This window comes from Bison bison, unplaced genomic scaffold (assembly GCF_000754665.1).
Source record: "Bison bison bison isolate TAMUID 2011002044 unplaced genomic scaffold, Bison_UMD1.0 scf7180017864530, whole genome shotgun sequence".
NCBI lineage: Eukaryota > Metazoa > Chordata > Mammalia > Artiodactyla > Bovidae > Bison > Bison bison.
Window position 1 is genome coordinate 10,220,718 of NW_011495080.1, and position 17,315 is coordinate 10,238,032.

General features: G+C 39.8%; 1 protein-coding gene across 2 annotated transcripts in view; it reads left to right on the forward strand.

The window, feature by feature from the left end:
* GRM8 (glutamate receptor, metabotropic 8) overlaps nt 1-17,315 on the forward strand; it is an 858,241-nt gene that overhangs the window by 462,511 nt on the left and 378,415 nt on the right. The window lies entirely within an intron of this gene.

Genomic DNA, 17,315 nt, shown 5'->3' on the forward strand with positions numbered 1-17,315 from the left:
AATTGGAGGCTAATTACTTTACAATATTGTATTGGTTTTGCCATACATCATCATGAATCTGCCACGGGTATACACATGTTCCCCATCCTGAACCCCCCTCCCACCTCTCTCCCCGTACCATCCCTCTGGGTCATCCCAGTGCACCAGCCCCAAGCATCCTATATCCTGCATCAAACCTGGACTGGCGATTCATTTCTTATATGATATTATACATGCTTCAGTGCCATTCTCCCAAATCATTCCACCCTCTCTCTGTTCCACAGAGTCCAAAAGACAGTTCTATACATCTGTGTCTCTTTTGCTGCCTCTCATACAGGGTTATTGTTACCATCTTTCTAAATTCCATATATATGCATTAGTATACTGTATTGGTGTTTTTCTTTCTGGCTTACTTCACTCTGTATAATAGGCTCCAGTTTCATCCACCTCATCAGCTTTCTTTAGGTTACAAAAGGTTTGTGCTTGGCTTCTCCAAGGAGAAGATCTCTTTATCTGGGGCTTTAGCCAATTCATGGAGAGGAATTTCAATCCCAGGAGAACTTGGTGCCTATTATCTGAAACATTAGTTAAATCTAGAAATCCTTTAAATTGTCATGGGGTTGGGGCTAGGATAAGTTTGGATAGTCTTTAGGCTACCAAGAGAGTGTATTCCACCCCCCCCCCAACCCCCACCCCATAGATAACACATGTCCTAAATAATGGACTCTGGTTTGACAAAACTGTAATTTATCTTGTGATATGTTATGTCCTTTTCTGCCAAAACTTGGAACAAGAGGAATTCTTTGTATAGGCTTTATTGTCCTCTGAAAAAAGATCATATGTATACTGTATTATAACTAATTCACAAGAGAAGTTTGGATCTTTTACATTTTAATTGAGAATCTGAGGAAAACAGAGGGGATTTCGATGAGCCCCTGAGGCATGGCTGTCCAGGTATCTTGTTGTCCTCTCCAGGGGAAGGTGTAAAGGTATTGACTGTACTGGTCTCCAGGCACCCTGTAGAAAGTAGATCAGAGATCCATCACAGTGAAGCAAGTGGCTTCATTTGAAATTGTTGATAGGATGCTACTTGGGTCACATACTACTGGGAAGGAAGATATCATAATTTTGTTGATAGCCCTGGGGTCTTGAACAAATCAGTATCTTCTCTTGTTTGGTTTCTTTGCTGGCAGGACAAGTGTTACAAAGCCCAGTTAGTGTAGGAAATCAAAAGGCCTTTAGATGTAAGACTTCTATCTGTAGACTTGATGCCTTCGCTTCTGACTTCAAGGGATTTGGGGGAAGTTTGGGTAACTATTTGGTTGGATCTATCCGAATTTTAATACGTTCTCCTCCAGTGATTTTTTTTTCCTTATCTCAATTTTAGCCAGTAGTGTTAGATGGTGGTAGTGGTGGTTTAGTTGCTAAGTTATGTCCAACTCTTTTGCAGCCCCAAAGACTGTAGCCCACTAGGCTCCTCTGTCCATGTGATTTCTCAGGCAAGAATACTGGAGTGGGTAGACATTCCCTTCTCCATGGGATCCTCCAGATGCAGGGATTAAACCCAGGTCTCCTGCATTGCAGGTAGATTCTTTACCATCTGAGTCATGGGTACCAGGTTGTAATAGACAGGATGATAGACCCTCAAAGATGACCATATCCTAATCTCTGGCACTTGAGAATATGTTCAACTGTATGACAAAGGGAATTAAATTTTTAGGTGGAATTAAGGTTGCTAATCATTAGGCTTGTGATGGGAGGGTAGCCCAGACTATCCAATGAGCCTAATGTAACCCCAAGTCCTTATAAGCTGAAGAAGAAGATACGAGTTAGAGACTTGAAGATGCCACACTGCTCATTTTGAAGGTGGAGGAAGGGACCATGAGAAAAGGAATTGAGGTGGCCTCTAAAAGCTGGAAATTGCAAGGCAATGAATTCACCCCAAGAGTCTCTGGAAGAAATGCAGCTTCATTGATTCTTCGATTTTAGTCTTCTGAGACTCATTTTAGATTTATGGCCTCCAGAGCTATAAAATGATGAATATATATATTTTTAAGCCACTAAGTTTTGGGTAATATTTTATAGAAGCAGTTAGAAATTGAAATAATCCACACATCCCATGCCTTTATCAAGTATAATGGAGGAGGCAAAGATATATCTATAGCATTTATAGAGGAGTCCCATGGCACCTCAAGAAATAGTCCCTCTGGTTTGCATTTAATGTTACAATTTCACTTTCAAAGTAAGTCTTCTTATTAAATTTGGAGGGTAGTATCATAGGCTTCCCAGGTGGCTTAGTGGTAAAGAATCCACCTGCCAATGCAGGAGATGTGGGTTTGATCCCTGGGTGGGAAAGATCCCCTGGAGAAGGGAATGGCTTCCCACTTCTTGCCTGGGAAATCTCATGGACAGAGGAGCCAGGCAGGCTACAGTCCATGGGGTCACTAAGAGTCGGACGCGACTGAGTGAAACAGCAGCAACAACATCACAGAGCAGAAAGAAATGTTTTCATCCAGGGCCCATGGGTTCAGGTAAAAACTGAGTTTTTAATGCAGGGAAGCCCTGTGTACTGTTTGGAAAACCTACCACCTGTGTGGTGTGTTTACTCTGAGGAAGAGGTTGAGCGAAGGGGGTGGGTGGTTAATGAAGAAAGGGTAGCTCCTGGATCCAGCAGGAAGTCGACCATCTACATATACAGTTAATTCATCTTGAGTGTTTACTGGTAAGGCAGGATATTGGGTACTTTTTCCTTCCTCAGAGCATCCTTCCTTACCTAAGTTAAGGAATTTTTTTTTCTTTGACTTGGTGTTTCTTTTGTAAGATGGGACAATCTTTTTTCCCAGCCTCTTTTCTTCTTTTGTGGTTGACAATATCTATAAGAGTCTTTGTCAGTAGGTGATCAATCAGAAAGTAGGCTACTTAGCTGTTGGATCTGCATGACTTTAAGTTGTTATTTTTTTTTTTTTTTCAAATTGGCATATGGTTGCAGGATCAAAAGTTTATTTTGGATCTTATCTCATTTTTGTTCCAAACCCACTTTGTTTCAAAATGTTCTGTAGAATGTTGTAATTCATGTAAAGTGCTATTTCCTACTCCAATTCCTGTTTATAAACTGTTTCCCAGCTTTAGGTGTAACACTATTGACAAATTAGAAGGAAGGATTGGTGTTACATCAGCACCTTTTTCACACACCAGTATTACTGAAGGTATTTTCTAGTCTATCATGAAAATGTCCTAATGTTTCATCTTTTCTGTATGCATGACTGAATTATGGTCCAATCAATTTTTATTGGAAATATTCAGCTGAACCTTTTATGAGACTTTGCCCTACTTCTTCATCCTTTTTTGACTTGCAGGTTTATTGTGGAAAGAGAGAGCCTGTCAGTCCCTTTTCGGGTCAGTCCAGCCAGCTATTGCCATTCAGGGTTTAGCAACCAAGGTGTTCCGGCCAGTGTGCATTTAAGCTGATGCAGGTCAAAGATCCATGGTTCATATGTACTCAAAAGAATTCTAAAGTTTTCTGGGGATAATTGGTAGTCTCTTCTGGGTTTAGGGAAATCCTTAATTATTGCTTGTAACTCAGTTCACATCTGAGGCGTCCATTTTAGAGTTGTCTCACAACTGGCTCTGGAAAGGATAGATCTTTAGAGGCAACTGGTACTTTGAGGACCTTAGGAGAAGTACTGAGAAATCACAGGGGGTCTGGACAAGGGGAAGAGGAAGGGAGGATATGACAGATGGGGAAAAAAGAAAGAAAAGAGGGCACCCTGACATCAGGGAGGCAGCGGAGGACAAGGAGGAAATGGATTTACCAGGGAGATGAATCTAGTTTGTTTTTGCCTCAGTCTCTTAAATTGCTCATTAACCTTGATCCAAAACTCTTTTAAAGAATTTTTGGAGGAGAATTTCATTGGACAGTCTTCGCACACCATCACGAAATACTGCCCAGTGGGTCTGAGAAATCTTATTCCCTTTTTCAATAAGTCACCTCTGAAATGAGCAATTTTGTTCAAGTCGCATGTTTCCTAAATGGTTTCTGAAGGCTCAAATAATCCTTGGTGAAGTTATGCCAGTCAGAGAGAGATGCCCAAGAATTAGGGTTGGACTGAGAGTACATAAAAGAAGCAGAAGTTTTTCCTGCGGGAGAGGATTTAGACTTGATGATCCCAGGAGACCTGACAAGGGTCAGCCAGAGGTGACACTTCATGTCTCAGGCCTTCCAACTAGTTGGCTGCCTATAAAACAGCAGACTGGACAATCTGTGCCTCCTGGCAGGAAGAAAAGTGGAGAACTCTCTCTCTGGATCAAAGCCAAGCTCTCAGGACAAAACATTGAAATTGAAGCAAGACCTCATTCACTTTTATTGGAGACTTACAGCAAAGTTCGTCCACGAGGGAGCTGGTCTGATGAAAATCCGCCGACTCACTGGTCTGTGATACTGGCTCCGACGACAGACTTCTGGGGGCTCTGCCTGTGTTCTGTCCTGTGAGTCTCCTTCACACTGCTGTTAGGTTATTAAGTGGTGTTATGATAAACAACACTTTTAGACAGCACAACACACTGAGCACAAAAGATTTTGTGAAAAGGGATGAAGACGAACTGCCTTCTGAAGATGTCAACAAATGGGAACTAATAATAAAACTTGGGTACCAGACACAGTAAACAGCTGAGGAACTCAGTGAAAAAGCAGAGCTCAGCTGGTACTGATTAACCACATCTGCGTGGACTCAATAAGCCACGGGAAGCCAGGCATGAGAGGATACCGTGGGCACCATACCTGATTGATTGAAACCTTGGGTTAGCAACAATGGGCAGTGTGACAGTACCTCAGTGGAAAGTTCAGGAATACTGTGGAAATGACAAAAACTACCAAAAGGAGAATTGTTGTTCAGTCACTAAGTCGTGTCTGACTCTTTTGCAGTCCCGTGGACTCCTCTGTCCATGGGATTTCCCAGGCAAGGATACTGCAGTTGGTTGCCATTTTCTTCACCCAACTGAGAATAAATTGAGGTATTTCTTCAGAGCTAGTTCTAGCAAAGGAGTCAGTCACAATCACTTGTGTCAAGGATAGGCAGGGGAATGAAAAAGCTTGATTAAAAAAAAAGACCATTTTAGGTTTGCTCTGACTGGACATTGCTAGTATAAAGAAGCTGAAAATAAATAGGCTATCTAGAAGTGGGGTTTGGGGAGTATATTTGGTTTTCTCTGGTCCTGAGTTGGAAACAACAGGGGAAAAAAACAAGAAACTTGCAGTCACTGACGTGGTCAAGTTCTGATCTTTCTGGGTCAGTTCCTGCAGAGGTTGTAGTTTGGCTTCCCAGGCTGATTGCTCTACAGGTTGTGGGCCTGAGTTCATTGTCATTGATGGTCTAGGCATACTCTGTGTACTTAGGATCTCAGATGGAAGCAGAGTATTAGAATATGTTCATATCTATTATCAAATGATGAGAAGCCCACAGTTGGGGCCAAAAAATTCACTCCTATTGACTGATTGTGGAGAAGGCAATGGCACCCCACTCCAGTACTCTTGCCTGGAGCATCCCAGGGATGAGGGAGCCTGGTGGGCTGCCGTCTATGGGGTTGCACAGAGTCAGACACGACTGAAGTGACTTAAATATAAATATATATTGACTGATTGATTGGGGGTTGGCATGGGAAAGGGTTCTGTAAAATTCTTTCTAGCAGAGCAGGACAGAGCTGGATAAAATTCTAGAAGATATACAAACTGTTAATAAGTCTTAGCATAGATAGGATAGATCTTTATGAAAACTTGATTCAGTCCATTCCATGTCATCTCCCTGGTAATAATCACATAGAGGCAGTTCAGCCACACTACCAAGTTCTGTAATGCAGCTCTAAAGAGTCAGGACTTCCTGATAGTGCAGTGGGTAAGAATCTGCCTGTAAATGCTGGGGGCATGGATTTGATCTCTGGTCTGGGAACATTCCACATGCTGCAGAGCAACTAAGCCTGAGAGCCGCAACTACTGAGCCCGGAAGCCTGGATCCTGTGCTCTGCTGCAAGAGAAGGCTCTGCAATGAGAAGTACACTCACTGCAATAAAGAGTAGCCCCCCATCACCAAAGCTAGAGAAAGCCCTTGAAAAGCAACAAAGATCCAATGCAGCCAAAAATAAATAAATTAATACATTAAAGAAGAGAGGCTCACTATTTCTAGGCCCACTATTTAACACATTGTGGGCTGCAGTGTTTTGGGCTTGTAAAACAGAACAGTACAGTGACAATGAGGATAAAGTACAATTATCTGTTGAATAGATTCTGAAATGGAATTGCAGTTAAATTTCCTTTAAGCTGCTACAATAGTTAAAGGGGTAGGGGAAAATGGTGAGATCAATAGGTTAGTGACATAAGGTTTATTCCAACTGACTAATTAATCTGACCAACTAAGGCAAGAGAATAAACTGAGGAAAGAGACAATGAAATGGAATAGAGTTAGAGGGCATTTGTAGAAAAGAAAAAGCTTGTGTACAATCATTTAAGCATGTCTTGGTCATGTTTAGAAAGATAATATAAAAGAAGAAAGGACCCTGCTAAGTAATAATTTTGTTAAAATTTTAGAAATGGAAGGGGGAAAAAAAGCCCCACTCATCTGCCAGACAGCTGCAGGAAAAGCCTCGGAGCTGGTAGACCGGGCCAATGGAAAACAACATTGATAAGAGCTGTAATTACAGCATGCAGACAGAGAAGAAGTTGGCGAAGAGATTGAAATCAGTTGTAAAGGGAGAATGTGTCTCCTTGCTAATGTGGCAGCATGTCCTGCATCCTTTGTGATTAGGGTAGGAAGCCAAGGTGGGTCAGCTGCTGCCATTTTTTATCTGAACTTTCAATCAGAGAAAAAGGTACCCAATGAAGGACTTCTCATGAGTAATGACAACAGAACATTAGTGAGGGCTCCACTATGCTTTAGGCACAGTGCTTTCAACTTAGCACTTCAAACACGTATTCTCTCATTCAGTCCTAGGAGTCAGGTGTATTGTTAACACCATTTTCCAGATGAACACTGAGGTCTAATAAGATTAAAATATCTGCCCAGCTAAAGAGTGAACAGTTTAAAGCCATGGCTCTTTGACTGCCTGGGTCAGCATCCTTGCTTAGGGATTACCAGGGACATCAGTTTACTTGGTTATGGGAAGTCGTAGAATGATACTTAAATATCAATAACTAGAACATGAAGGCCTGGAAGAAAAAGGCAACTGAAACTGTGCTTTAGAATGTGCATGTATGCTCAGTTGCTAAGTCATATCCAACTTTTCAACTCCATGGACTGTAGCCCACCAGGCTCCTCTATCCATGAAATTTTCCAGGCAAGAATACTGGAGTGGGGTTGCCATGTCCTCCTCTAGGGCATCTTCCCTACCCAGGGATCAAAATTCCATCTCTTGAATCTCCTGCATTGGCAGCTGAATTCTTCACCACTGAGCCACCTAGGAAGCCCGTGTTTTAGAATGTAAAGAATATAAATTCTAGGTATGAAATTTATAAAACAATTAATTGATAATAAGGTATTGTATGACTGGGAGGCTTTTAGAAACACCTATGGTGGTCTTTTTTTCTTTTGACTTTGATTAACATTTGAAAATATAACCCCACGTCTTCTAATCTTTCTATAAGACTTAAACACATTGATTTTTAGAGGTTCCTACTTTAAGTGCTGGAATCTTCACAAATAGTTTTTGTGTTTAGAAAGAATTAAACTAGACATTTTAGGGAGAATATCTATAGGACTTGGAGAAGGAAATGACAACCCACTCCAGTATTTGTGCCTGGAGAATCCCCATGGACAGAGAAGCTTGGCAGGCTACACCCCATGGGGTCACAAGAGTCACACATGACTTAGTGACTAAACTACCTACAGTTTGTGCCTAGAGGCTGTTACCTGCTCAGTTAACCAATGTTTCCATCTGCTGGTAGCTTCTCTGAACTGCAGGCACAAGGTTCCAAGGTCCTTACCAGTTAGCAGGCACCCTTGGTGGGCTTAGGGGCCTCCTGTGGCTCAGATGGTAAAGCCTTTGCCTGCAATTGCAATGCAGGAGACATGGGTTCAATCCCTGGGTCAGGAAGATATGCTGGAGGAGGAAACAACAACCCACTCCAATATTTCTTTCCTGGGAAATCTCATGGACGGGGAGCCTATGGCAGGCTATAGTCCATGGGGTTGCAAAGAGTCAGAAAACCCACTCCAATATTCTTTCCTGGGAAATCCCATGGACAGGGGGGCCTATGGCAGGCCATAGTCCATAGGGTTGCAAAGAGTCGGACATGACCTCACTACTGAGCAGACAATATAGTGTTACAGTGTAGCTTTGATTGGTATCTGTTTGACATAAATGAGACTGAAGGCTTCTTGTATGCATATTGGCTGATTATATTTCTCTTTTTAAAACATCCTTTTTATTGCCTTGTTATTAATTTTATTTTACTGATTCCAGACATTTCTCATTTTTTTTCTTTTCTGATTTATTTCAAACCACTTTTTCCCTTTATACAGTGTTATATCTTTTGTTCATCATGTATTACAAATACTTACCCACCAGAGATTTACTTGTCTTTTAATACTGCTCATAAAATATGGCTTTTATTTTTTGCACTTCAGGTGTTTTGTATTTTTATTCCATTAAATATAGCCATCATTCTTTTTAAGGTTTCTGACTTTTTAATGATACTTTTAAAAGTTATTCTGTAAGTTAAGGTTTATTTGCACAATCCTTTTAAACAATTTGTTGAGTTTTACATTAAAATTTTTTATTCATCTAGAACTTAATTTTGATGTACATTTGAGACAAGGATTTAACACGTTTTTTGCTGCTGCTGCTGCTAAGTCGCTTCAGTTGTGTCTGACTCTTAGCGACCCCATGGACTGCAGCCTACCAGGCTCCTCTGTCCATGGGATTTTGCAGGCAAGAGTACTGGAGTGGGGTGCCATTGCCTTCTCTGAACACGTTTTCTACTAAATCATTTGCTTAAATGACCCCAGAGAGCTGGATATTCTATAAAGCTTCACACCCTTTGAGTATTGACTATATTCTTGTGGCAGATTTGGGATGATGTGAACAGCAAGTTCAGAGTCCAGTTAAAGAAACAAATCATCTTGCAATAAGAGAGACAGAAGCATTAGCTCCATATTTAATGGTATGCATTTCTCTGTCATTAAATATAAGAAGAATTACTATTGATGAACTGGAGTATAGCTACATTACACTTATAAATATTTGAATAAGAAAAACAGGGGAAAATCTACTGAAGGCAGTGATTTCATATCAGTGGAGTGAGAAGGAAGCCTGCCTGGTGTTCAGATGAGGGATTTCTAAGGGGAACCTAGAATGCATTAGGAAGGACACTTTGATGAATGACAGAGGCTGGTCTCCTTCCTGGGTCTGTACAAAGTGATGCATTAGGATATGATGAGATTTGTGGGGCTTCTGGTTTTTAAGGTACCACAAAGTAATTTGGTAAGGTAGACTATTTTCAGCAGGATTACTCATCATTATCATCATGGCCATCATCTAAAAAAAAATCAGAAACAGTCTGAAAGTTAGAGCTTGCTTTTGAAGATGATCATGTCACTGGACTTGAAAAAAAAGCGTCTGTTTTCTGATTTTTGTAACGTGAGATGATTTCCAATTCTAGGTATGTCTTTTGGAGAGATGTCTGGATTTAATTCTTCCTTTCCTTGTCTTCTCCTTTTCTTGGATTCCTCCTTTCCTTGGATTGGGAAAGGGGAGATGACTGGATTCTGCAAATTTGGGATGGTTTGCCTCAAATTCAGGTCTGTCTCACTTAAGTTCTTTAATATCAAGCAATAAGCAAACCCAACCTTTATGGAGCAGGTTAAATAAATGAGGAGGTACAACCAAGGTACTAGTAATAATTATTGTAACAACCATAACCACATTTATGAAACATCTGTGTATGCCAAACAACGTTCCAGGTGCTCTACCCAAGCACTATTCTGGTAACTAGTAGCTGAGTCCCCCAGCTGGGGGATGTTCTTCCTCTAGTTTAGGGAAAGAAGAAAAAGGAATGCAGGTACCACCTTTGGATGAATTTCCTAAGTACAAAGAGGGCTCCTTGATACTTTAGCCACACTATGTTCTTATGTGCCAAGCTAGGAATCGAAGAGGTAGCTTTAAGTTGGGTTGGCTGACCTTACCGCATAGGTACAATTGTGTCTATGTCACTGATACTGTCTCCTGAATGACTGTTCCTTGTCCCTTTACCGTGATATCCATTCTACTCATCCACACTAGATTTATGTTCTTCCACTAGTTGGTAGTCCCCCTCCTCTTATTTGTCTCACCCAGGATGTTTGCTGAACTTGGAGATTCTTGAGCTGACCTTTAGCTTTAGTTATTGTTGTTCAGTCACTCAGTCATGCCCAACTCTTTGCGACCCATGGATTGCAGCACACGAGGCTTCCCTGTCCTTCACCATCTCCTGGAGCTTGCTCAAATTCATGTCCATTGAGTCAGTGATGCCATCCAACCATCTCACCCTCTGTTGTTGCCTTCTTCTCCTGCCTTCAATCTTTCCCAGCATCGGGGTCTTTTCTAAAGAGTCAGCTCTTCACATCAGGTGGTCAAAGTACTGGAGCTTCAGCTTCAGCATTACTGCTTCCAATTAATATTCAGGGTTGATTTTCTTTAGGATTGACTGATTTGATCCCTTTGCAGTCCAAGGGGTTCTCAAGAGTCTTCTCCAACACCACAGTTCAAAGGCATCAATTCTTCGATGCTCTTCCTTCTTTATGGTCCAACTCTCACATTCATATGTAACTACTGGAAAAACCATAGCTTTGATTATATGGACCTTTGTTGGCAAAGCAATGTCCCTGCACTGTCTAGGTTTGTCATAGCTTTTCTTCCAAGGAGCAAGTGTCTTTTAATTTAGCTTTAGTATCTTGGATTACTCAATTAAATACTTGAACAGTGTTTCTCTAATGCAGTGTGTATAAGAATCATCTGAGGATCTTATCAAAATGCAGATTCTGACTCAAAAGGTCTGAGGAAATCCTGAAATTATATTTCCCTGAGCTTCCATAGGGTATTACTGCTGCTGGTCCATAGGTCACAGTTCGGGTAACAAAAGGCTAGAATGTCTAACCTAGCTATTCTGGTATTTTAGTTCTTATATATATGTGACTTCTTTACAGCTCACCGAATGACTCCTCTGCCTCCTACCTAGCATCTCTGATGCAGTCAAAGCAGAATGTCCTCCGTTAGAGCCAGATTGAACTTTTGCTTCAAGTTTTCCTCACTGCTGTTCTTTCTAATTTTCATTTGGCAAAAATGATCCTTCTTGGAGGACCTTCCTCAGTAAGGCTGGGCTTCCCTCGTGGCTTAGATGGTAAAGAATCTGCCTGCAATGCAGGAAACCTGGGCTCGATCCCTGGGTCAGGAAGATTCCCTAGAGAAGGGAATGACTACCCACTCCAGTATTCTTGCCTGGGAAATTCATGGACAGAGGAGCCTGGCAGGCTACACTCTGTGGGGTCACAATGAGGAGGACACAGCTGAAGGGACTAACACTCACTTTCAAGGATCTTTCCAACAGTCCCAGCCCTCCAAAGTCCGATCTTCTGTAGGAGCACAGATCATCTGGTCTGTGTATTGGAGTTCTGTTGTTCAACTAGCTTGGTGAAGTGACCTGCTTGATTTTCCCTTGCTCCCTGGCAGGAACCAAGGTTGTCATGGAGCCAGCACAGCCCTGTTTCAAAAGCCAAAGCTCTCTTTACCATCCCCACTGAGACGCAGGATACCCATCCCTGTTGTTACCTCTGACTTGAGCTGATCAATTAATCCTAGTAACGGGAAGGGGAGCCCATTGAAGTGACCCCATCCCTATGAGGTGGCTATAACCATGTCTGTCCCTCTCCCTAAAGTGGAGGAAAAGTTTCATATTTTTACTGTTTTCTTTAGTCTTATACTTCCGGACTAACTTCTGTGGGTCTGTATTTTCCCCATCAGAACTTTCTTGATGTCTTCATTCCATCTTGGTAAGATGCAAAAGCAGAAGCCTTTTCTCTTAATCCTTAGTTATACACTTGGAATCTGTCCTTGCATCTGGAAGGTGATGAACACTACACAGTGGGAGAAAATGCTCTAAAATATTAATCTCAATATAATGCATGGAAAATTGAATAGAATGAACTTGGCACTGTGCAAATCTGGAAAGAAACTCTGAGACATTCCCTGATGCAGAGAATCAGAAACTTAGAGTATCGTGATGTTATTTGGTTCTTCTCATAAAACATTTTCTTTTCACACTTTTCCTGGAGATGTAAATGCATCCCCAAAGAATAAAATCCTGTGTCTCTTTCAGATGCTCTATCAGTGGTTAGCTCTACTTCTATGCATTAAATAGACTTGCCCAGTATTGATCTCTGTATTCCTACTTTTAATGTGGACATAAAATGTATCTTTAGATAGTATCAGTCTTAAGCCAGATGCAAATTTACATTGATGTTGAAGGGAGAAGAGAAGGGGCAACAAATTTGGAATGTCTTTGTTGTTTTATGCTATCTTAGAGCTAGTTATGGAATTTGGAATAATATTTCATGCTCTAGGAATAGTTTTTATCCAATGATTAGACCTTCAATTTTTCAACACTTTCTCCCTTAAACTCTTAAGGTCGAAAAATCATGAATAAATCCATGCTTGAGAGACTGAAAGGCTTTAGCTTCAGAGAGTTGTCAGTAGGCTTCAAACTGAAGCCATCTTTCAGGTCTCTTACTTGCAAGTTATTGATAAATTTGCACACTGCTGGCTGCAGGCTAATGAATATATTCATGGACCATGGAGCAGGGCTTGGCCTTTGAAAGAATTTAAAATTGTGAATTAAAAATAAAAAGCTAAATTCAGTTGGGAATGTTATTTATGATTAAATATTTTAGATAAGTAATCAAAGATATGTGCCATTGTAATTTTAATTCCAGATTAAGTGTAAAAAGTGCAAATAATACGTGGCAAATCACAAATGATATTCTTAGGCCACTCAGTTTAAGCCATCTTTGTTAATGCTAATCACAACACAGATGAAGTATTTATAAAAATTAAGAGGTTTAGTGTGGTAACTCTGATTAAATCCTAACCTTTATACTGACAGGAAACCTGGGGGAATTATAAACTGAGAATATCTCAGCGATTAATAAGCTGCAATTCTGATAATAATTCATACAGTGGAAACCTCCATATTTAATGCCCATTTCTATGGTCTAGAATGCAGTGTAAACTTTTTATTTTTCAGTAAACAAATTAGAACTTTTCAATGTCCTATTTAGCTCTCCTACTTGAGGAGAAGAAACAGAGAACTTCCTTTTCTGAAGGCATGTCTTGAAGAGAAGCAAGATGCTGAGCTCAGAGCAAGACTGAGTCTAGAATTGAGCTGCAGCCCAGCTAACCCCCCAAAAATGTTTCTTGGACTATTGAATTGCGTTACTTACTTGCTGATAATGAATATGCCTATGCTAAGAGAGTTATTCTTTTGGAAGTTTCCTTTAAAAGGAGAATCTTAGTAAACTGATTCTATGCTATGCATTCAGAGATCAACATGCTAATGCCTTCCTAGACCCAACATGGAAAAATGGGCACACTGCGAACCTCAAATGAGCTGGCATCTTACACCCAGTTTATTTTTAACTTAAAGGAATTTGGTGTGTCATCAGTAGGTCAGCAGATTCCTATTCTCCAGTTGGTTATAATTATCAGTGGGAAACACTTTGATAAATGATCATCTTAAATATTGCCATTGTGAAGACCACCAAATCCTGTGAGATATGTAGGTCAGTCTGATGACTGGCTTGCCCAGTGTGTCATTATTTTCACAGACCCAGCTCAGTGAAGGTCATTTCAGTCATCTGATGGTCATCTATGTTTCCTTCTTTGATGAACACCACAGTGTAGAAGATGTGGATTAATTTTTTACCAAATCTGGAGCTGTACTAGTATAATAGATAGCAAGATAACTTTAAAATTCCATTTTAAGAAGATGGCTGATGGATGTTTCCTGGACACACACCTTCTTAGGATGTTTTTGTGGAACTTGATATGTGGACAGTCTTATAGAGATAAATTTGAGGAAAACAGCTTAAAATGGGCATGTTGCTTACCCACATTGATTTTTGTTTGTGTTCTTGCTTCAATTTATAAAGGTACATTCTCATTAGAATTTATTAACTCTGAAATCATTTAGCTGATTAGACTTCACTTTTGTATAAATTTCAGTCTTTAAAATTTTAACTAATTCATGTTGAGAAAACTTGTAAACTGAAATTTTTTAAAGATAATGGTATCAGTTCAATTGTAATATATTTTTATCATTTTATTTTAAAGTGTTGGTTATATATGGGCTTCCCTGGTGGTTCAGTAGTAAAGAATCCATCTGCCAATGCAGGTGATGTGGGTTTGATCCCTGAATCGGGAAGAGCCCTTGGAGAAGGAAATGGCAGCCCCCTCCAGTATTTTTGCCAGAAAATCCCATGGACAGAGGACCTTGCAGGCTATGTAGTCCATTGGGTGCAAAAGAGTTGGACACTGACTTAGTGGCTTGATTAAACAATAATTGTTATTTATAGATTAGGTGGATATTTTAAATTTGGGGTGACTATGATGAGAGAACTCTACAGAAATTTTAGGGTTGTTATTTATCAACCTTACTTCATTGATTCAACTTTACCAGCTACTGTAACATATAATTGGTGATATGTTACTTAACCTCACTCACTGTGTAAACCAGCGAGTGACTTTGCACCTGTGGTTTTTTTTTTTTTCCCCGTTAGATCCCCATGTGGACAATTGGATAATAAAGGCTCCCAACCTTTTTCTGAGGGGATATTAGTATTACTTTCAGCTTCCTTTTAAACAGCAGATAGTGAATATCATTGAGAGAGGTGGCTGTTATCCAGGACTCTTCTCTTGCTGGGAGTCCTGGGGCTTGAGAGAGGGGTTTGTGATTGTAGAAGCCAACTTACCTACTAGAAAAGAGTTTAACCATGGAAACCAACCTTTTGGAGGTCCCCCTTTTACTTAGTATTTTCTAAGAGAATATTTCAATGTAAAAGTTAGATTGCCCCTATATAAAACCTACATCTTGCCTTTTATTTATACCTATGTACCTAATTTAAAATTAGTCAACTCCTATGAAATTTTTGGGAAAACAAGAGTATATGAAGTAGTTAAGGTGGGACAAATACTGCACTTTATTTGCCTGCTTTTTTTAGAATTGCTTTTTTATGTTTTGTTTTCTAATTTTTACGATGTTGTATTGGTTTCTGCCATACAACAATGCAGATCACCCATAATTATACATACATCTCCCTCCCTAGCCTCTCTCTCGTCTCCCACCCCATCCCTCCAGGTCATCACAGAATACCAGACTGAGCCCCCTGTGCTACGCAGAAACTTCTCATCAGCTATTCATCTTACACCTGATAGTATATATATTGATGCTATTTCTCCATTCATCCTACTCTCCCTCCCCGCGCTGTGTCCACAAGCCCATTCTCTATATCTGCATCTCCATTCCTTTCCTTCAAATAGTTTAATCAATGCCATTTTTCTAGATACCATATATATGCATTAATATGCTGTATTTGTTTTTCTCTTTCTGACTTACTTTACTCTGTATAGGCTCTAGGTTCATGCACCTCACTGGAACTGGCTCTAATTCATTCTTTTTTATGGTTGAGTAATATTTTATTGTATTGCCTGAGTGTTTCCATAAAGTTTATATTCTCATGTCTTTAAAACCTTTGTTTAGAATAAGTTGCTTTCAACCTCAGCTGTCCAGTTGACTCAAAGATAAGAAATCTTGTGCAGGGTCTCCATAATTCAGATTGCCAGATTTAATAAGGAAAAATATAGGGTGCTCATTTAAATTTAAATTCAGATAAACAACAAATAATTCTTTAGTGTATGTTTGTTAAATAAACATGTCCTGAATTTTATCTGTCAACCTTGTCTTTAGTATATGTATATATGTGTGTGTGTGTGTTTCTAATTTTGTGACTCATTTATTTTGTAACCAAAAATTTGTACCTCAATCTCCACCTATTTCTATCCTCTGCCCACTTCCTATCCCTCTGGTTACCACCTATTTGTACTCTGAATCTATGACTTTGTTTCTGTTTAGTTATGTTTGTTGATTTGCTTTGTTTTTCAAGTTCCACATATAAATTAAATCATATGGTTTTTCTTTCTCTGACTTATTTCAATTAGCATAATACTCTCTAAATCCATCCATGTTGTCACAAATGGCAACATTTCATTCTTTTTTATGACTAATATTCTATTGTATATATGTGTGTGTGTATATGTATCTATACGTATAGATATATTTATATAACCACATCTTCTTTAGCCATGCAATCATTGTTGGGCCCTTAGGTTGCTTCCATATCTTGGCTGTTGTAAATAATGTTGCATTGAACATAGAAGTGCATATATCTTTTTAAAATAGTGTTTTCATTTTCTTTGAATAAATACCTAGGAGTGGAATTGCTGGATTGTGTGGTAGTTTTATTTTTAATATTTAGATTAAAATAAATCACATTATTTTCCATTGTAGCTGCACCAATTTATACTCCCTCTCACAGTGAGTAAGAGTTTCCTTTTTTCCACATCTTTAGCAATACATTTGTTATTTCTTTTCATTTTGAAGATAACCATACTGACTGGTGTGAGGTGATGTTTCACTATGATTTGATTTACATTTCCCTTATGATTAGTGATGCTGAGCATCATTTCATGTGCCTACTGGCCATTTCTATGTCTTCTTAGGAAAAATGTCTATTCAGTTCCTCTGCTAATTTTTTTTAATTGGATTTTATTTTTTTGTTTTGTTTTTTTTGGTCTTGGTGAGTTCTACCATTAGTGTTTTTATAAATTCCCCAGGTGTACATAATATGCAGTGATCTTGGAACTGTTGGCTACAATTAACTGTGTTTCACAAATGGTAGAGTGCGTAGGAGTCAACAGCAGTGTTTGTGAAAATGCAGCTCCTCAAATCCGCCCTACTCCCCCACAAGTCTAACTCACCTGGATAGAGTTGAAGAACCTAAACAAGTATCCTAGTTAATTCCATTGCAGGTAGTTTGTGGACCATACATTGAAAACTCTGTTTTAGAGCATATTAGCAATCACTAATGTTTCTCTTTCTTTTTTTTTTTTTTCTTTTCAACTCATTCCACCCTGATAGGTGGAGACGCCGGCAGTCGCCAGTTAGTCCTCTCGACGGCAAAGCCTTGGTCACTGCCGGACTGGAACCGCCATATTGAGGCCGAACCCTGACCCACCGGCGTACTTATCCCGGCAGCCCCCGCGCT